Consider the following 6,504-nt stretch of genomic DNA (forward strand, 5'->3'; position numbering starts at 1 on the left):
TAACCACGCTCACAAACTAACACTTCAAATAGGTGTGAAATATATAACAAACCCCGCAATCACTGACAAGATAATGTATCGGACATAACCATCTTTAGCGACTTGGTGTTACAGGCATATCGATCACTCACGCGGTGAAATTTTCGTAAGCAGTTTGGCACAGAACTTGATCTCACTCGTAAGATTTAATAAGTAACGAATAACAGACCGCCAGTGTCGGTAACTTGAATAGCGACAAATTGTCACTCATTTCCGCTCTAACCCTAATCCTTTGTGAAGTGAACGCTTATTCAAAAGGGTGTGATATAATTTTAAAATCCAACGACCGCTCACCGGATAATACTTCAGACATAGCAATCCCTCATGCCCGCTCACAAGGTAATATTTCCGCAATAAGTTTGTCACATAGACGATGATTCGAAAACTAACAATTTGACACTTTCTGGTGGTTGCTATATGTTTCACGCCTCCGGAATAGTGTCTGACTTTAGTTGCGTGATAAGATCCATGAAAATATTCAATCAATGCGTTAGTTTGTCAACTTGAAATGAAACTTACTACACAGCTCAAGTTGATTCGTATCTGAATGTGTTAATTCGGTACAATTCTAATTAATTTGAGAAATCTTTTCGTGATCTTTTGATTCGACCGTAACCTGAATATTACTGACGCCGACTTTCAGCCATATTGAATTATTCGCACATTCCGCGCCGCTGTTTTCACACCTATAGAATCAATACCAACTATAACTCTACAAGAATCAAGAATCACAAGTATGTGCATTATACAGTTATTATCTTTATCAACATGAATTTAAACTCTTAACAAAAACACGCAACTAATCATTTGCCAACTCTAGCATTACCAAAAAATTCAGGTATTGTTGATTGAAAATCCTTGAACCCGTATTATTAAGAGTGTTATAGCACGACGTCGGAATCCACTCGCGAGATGTACTAAAGGTAAATCCAGATAATCCAAAATCAAATAATTGGACTTTGACATAGTCTGAATTGAAATAGATTGACAAACATGACTAACAGCTTTCAACCCAGTCATATTTAGAGATTATACGCACATTGATTCGAAACAAGTAATGAAACATTACAACTTTATTCGCGACCTGTCTTTACGTTTGTCAAAGAGAGTTTCAGAAATATTATCACTATGACATCTCAACATTTTAACATCTTGCCATCAACAAAAGAGTAAAATACAAAAACCTTGTTAAGTCAATCCGTTTGTAACTCACCGAACCAAAGCAAAAAGTGTCCATACGAAAAGTAGACAAGACTACGCAAGTAATCACTACAACCCACAAACATATCAAGTTCGGTTTTAGACATATAGCACCAACTCGTCTTTTTTGTTCAACTGTAAAAGTCGTTACTATGCCGCAAGACCAAGAAATTACTATGCGGTATATTTTGTAAGACAAAAATAATTACTTCTCGGTGTCGGCGACTTGAGATTAACATAATATATTTGAGTATACGACATTTGAAAGTATGACCATCGTATTTTCTTACAATCGAACGCAGGTGTTATATCGAAAATTATCGTGATGTAAACATAAGGATTGTCACATCGATTTAACATATGAGATTTTGCAATGGTCTATCATGACTTGATTATTAAATTATTCGCGTTAATTAGACCCGGCGTTGTGGTAAAGGTTATTATGACAGCAACAAACTTTTCAGTACCGTTGTTATTAACATATTGAGTTGTAAAACTATGCGTGTCTGAAATGTTCTTGAATGGAAAATTATTCCACCTTGGTACATATCACCCTGCGTATCGCGGATATCAGAAAATATTTTACAAATGTAATTGTCTCCACTAACCAAGACTAAAGATGAAACAACAATTTCCTTTGTTAAACAATAACCGGTACAATACTTTATCATCGTAATCAGCAGTGAGAATTGAAACACTTTCGCACATTATCCGGTGTCAAGATATCACACTAGGTGAATTGACATACCGCCGCTTGATTAATACCTAATCCATTCGCACCATTTCACATACTTTGATCATTACAAAAGTAAATCGGAATATGTTTGCTAGATGCATTCAATTCAGTTAGAAATGTCTGGTACACAACAATCGTAATATCAAGGAAGTACTTGCTACGCTGTAATTCACTTAACGTGTTTTGTATTGTTGTTCATTTGTAGTATTGATTGTTTTTGAACCCCCAAATAATAATTCCCGACATGAAACCAAACCGCCGAAAGTCGTTACCATCACAACGAAACAATTTGTACGATGTTTGTCAAATGTATCCTATAGTTAGGTGTACTAGAATTATTTGTCTAACACATACACCGACAATGCAATCGAAAATTTTTCCGTTATCATTCGCTAAAGTAAATGTCATCACAATACTCATCAAGCTGTCATCTGTAAATCAAGATTACATCCAACTTGTAACTGTATCGTTTAACTACCGGGTTGCATCAGTTTGCTATTTTTGTCATTTAGTGACTGCTGAACATACCAAACGATACACATTCACTTACGAAATACTGTGTTGGTCGTAATTTCCATCATCGTGATCATCGAAGTACATTTGTTTCGAGTTCATAACAACCGACTACTTCTCTATGACATGACGAATTTTTGAAAAGTTATGCTTAGAAGATTGGTGCATCTCGCGAAAAATAATATACCACTCATATTGATACTGTTACTCCATTGACCGGTATTTTCAAACGAGTCGATTTTCAACCGAGCAAAATTTATTACTTGAGTTGTCCCGCTTACTATATTTAAATGTAAACTCACCCGTCTTTCAACAACAAACAATGATAAAAAGTACACGAGCAAACACAACAAGTTTTACTTTTGTTGGACACTAATTATTATTCCACACATCTCATTTCATACTAAGTGTATATGAAAGATATTCACGGCACACGAAAATATTCGATATTCCATGCTACGAACATACGCAATGATTGGTGACGCTTTCACACTATTTCGATTTAGTGTAACAAAAACAACAACAATAATTTCCACTCTCTTGACTTATGAAAGCAACAGACGAACCTTCATTCAATATTTTGTTTTTTTCAACTAGTTACTTTTTCATGAGACCCCCACAACTCTTACAAAAGTACGAAAGATATTTACACAAAGTAATCAACTTGACTCGATATTCTCACATTACGAAACTAAAGAATGGTTGGTTTGACTCTACAAACTGTTTAGTTACCTCAAGAACTTAATTGTCTGAATGGTTGTTCATGTGTCTTAAGAACCAAATAGTTCAACACAGCACTAGTACCAACAGTAACATCAGAGTTGTTTACACAAAAGTTTGTATGTGCGCAGTATGCGAATACCACGCGTAAGTCCAGCACAATTGCAGTATCCAGCCGAGATTAGTTAACACCAATTTATTACAACGGAGCCACGTAAACTTTCGTGAATGTAAGGCATACTCACTTCTCGAGATTCTGTCAATGTCATAGCAATAAACCAGCTACTCCAACAACAGAGTACATACGTTTTCTAGTAACGACTCTCGAATCTTACACACAGATCAATCTACTTTGCTAACGAAAAGTGCTGAGTCATCACATGATTATCCTCACAGCAACCAGTAGATGGAGCTGTATTAAAATGTTCCTAGCCCTCTGCACACCAGTGACAAATTGTTTTGTGAATCGAGTTGTTGTTCCGCGTCAAGTCTCCATGTTGAAGCGTACATTAAACAGCGCAATCCAATTAAAACCATGAATCTATTTTCATTTCCTCACAAACTGTCACATACAGAAAAATAAATTTTATTCCGCCAAAACATACTTGTAACCAATCGCTTTCATTAAACACACAACACCATAAAAGTATTTACTTTCTACAACATAGACATTCCGATGTAGTCAAGAAATATTTTTATTAATCAAAATCATCGACTTCTGTTTACGGCGTTAGTGTGTGCATGTCATACATGTGGGGTCCGTATTAAAATGGACACGACACGACTGAATGTAAGGAGATAGAAGTCTATCGCATAGATTTACATGTGGTCTTCGCTACGGTTTCAAAAAACTAATCATCTCTTTTGCATTGATCGAGACCGAGCAAGTTAGTTAATGGCCATGATTGTGTTTGTCATATGCGAATGATAGGGTTACTGTCAAATCTACATACAACAACCTTCTGACACTCATAATAGCAATTTCATTCTCTCCCTTCGTAATTGTAGACTCACGACAAGTATATTGTACAACTCGACAGCTACGTTTAACAAGACCAACGACACTGAACCCACGACGTTTACCTACGTAAAATTACCACTTTCACTTGGCAGTCCATCGTTTACTTGACTAAACATATCATTTTCCTTTGGAGATCTGACGTCTACCCAGAGTAAGAAACCATTTTCATTGGGAAATCTATTTTTTTCCCTGGGTAACAAACCTTTTTTCACTTGGAAATATATTTTTTCCCCGGATAACAAACCTTTTTCACTTGGAAATATATTTTTTCCCTGGGTAACAAACCTTTTTCACTTGGAAATATATTTTTTCTCTGGGTAACAAACCTTTTTCACTTGGAAATATATTTTTTCTCTGAGCAACAAACCTTTTTCACTTGGAAATATATTTTTATCCTACAGCAACAAACCATTTTCACTTGGTAGTCCACCGTTTACCTGAGTAAAAATATCATTTTCCTTTGGAGATCTGGCGTTTACCCATACTAACAAACCATTTTCACTTGGAAAAATACTTTTACCTAGAGTAACTAATCATTTTCTTTTGGAAATATATTTTCTCCCTGGGTAACAAATCCTTTTCGCTTGGAAAACTGTCATTTACCTGAGTACCAATACCGTTTTCACTTGGAAAGCTATCTTTTCCCTAGGTAATAATACCATTTTCGTTTTGAAAACTGACACACACACCGGACAATTTGATATTTTTTCTATATATTGTTACAACAGACGGTGACAAAATATACACCAACAACGACTCCATACATTTGTGTAATCAAATATTCAGTTGCTCTGATGCATCCCATCAAAATCATCGGTTACCCACTTGCAATGTGCTGTTGTACATCGACATGTATATTTTCGGAATTGGTGAATAAAGGGGTTTCCGATATGTCCGTGATGTCCGGGTTCGTGCTTTGGATTTTCCAGAGTCAAAATATCTGAATAAAACACCTCCTCGACTTTGGTAACTGGTTGATACACGGATAATGGTGTTCAGAAAACGGATGAATTTATGTTCCCCATCGCGCTGACAACATCGGGTTACTTGTGAGTTTCCTCGGGTCTGTTTACTATATTGTGTCTTTACTGGTCAATACATGTCGCTCCAGTCAGCTGAAACCGGATCACTAATATGAGAAAGTGTGGGGGCCGGATCCGGATATTCACTCATGACCCAACGACCGATATTCAAGTAAACATGTTACAGACCGTGTTTTGTCTCCATGAAAAATACCAATGCATACACCATCACATCAAGTACGTCACGATTGTTCACAAGTATTCGCGTAAACGAGGTGTACATACAATGTGTCGGTGTACAAACATCATGGGACACAAATTCATGTTCTCAAGTCTCATCATGCGCCGACTCTGTACATTCAATGTGGGCATAGATGACTTTGGGACAGACAAGCAGCCATATTTGGACGTAACACGATCTTAGTATGAACCGCCTCCACCCAACTTGTGAAAAATGAATCTCACACGAGTACAATCATTTCACGGGTTCACACCTTGATTTTGCAAGATTGTTTGGATTCTCAGGTAGACTTGCATCGTGATCCAGACCTCGACATAATCGGTTTGCGTAACTCGCTCAATCCCCACGTATTGTTGGTCATAACCTGTGAACTTTTTTTTGCTGAGACCGCAGTGTTTCACCTGGTTTAATGTATTTGGCGATCACCATCGTTATCAATCTTTCACGCGATGAGTATGTCGGATGTCGCTACTCCCACATAACGACTCCAGCTAAACATCGTGAGCAGTGACTCCGGATTGAAATCGTAAACGGGGACTCTGTGTGTGTGAATCTCGAGTTCGATTACGATTTGATAATGTAATCCAAGGTGTGTCTCTGCGGGTTGAAGACTGATTTCGTGTTAACCACTCCCCAAGAGGGTGCTGTCTCGTAATTCTACATGTCGTTATAAAACGCGGTTGGAAACTTTTGGTCTAGTTCAGGGGTTCTCAAAGGGTGGGCCATGGCCCACTGGTGGGCCAGAAGAGCAGTTGAGGTGGGCCACAGAGCTATTAGGAAATCTTTAGAAATAATGTAATTTTAGTAATATTTGTTGTGTTAATCGCTAAAAAATAAAGTCATATTAGTTGATTATACATAGGCTACATAAAGCTTTTCATCCGACTCTGGTGAGACGTAGTGGTACGTATGGAGTCAGCATTTCAAGTCGAAAATGGGAGGCAAAAACGGCGGCTTTTTCCATCTGGCTATGACTACCTCTGGCTAACGGCAACTAAAATAATTTCGCGTA

Source organism: Botryllus schlosseri, chromosome 9 (genome assembly GCF_051294905.1).
Source record: "Botryllus schlosseri isolate E-star chromosome 9, Bs_hap1, whole genome shotgun sequence".
In the NCBI taxonomy this organism is placed as follows: domain Eukaryota; kingdom Metazoa; phylum Chordata; class Ascidiacea; order Stolidobranchia; family Styelidae; genus Botryllus; species Botryllus schlosseri.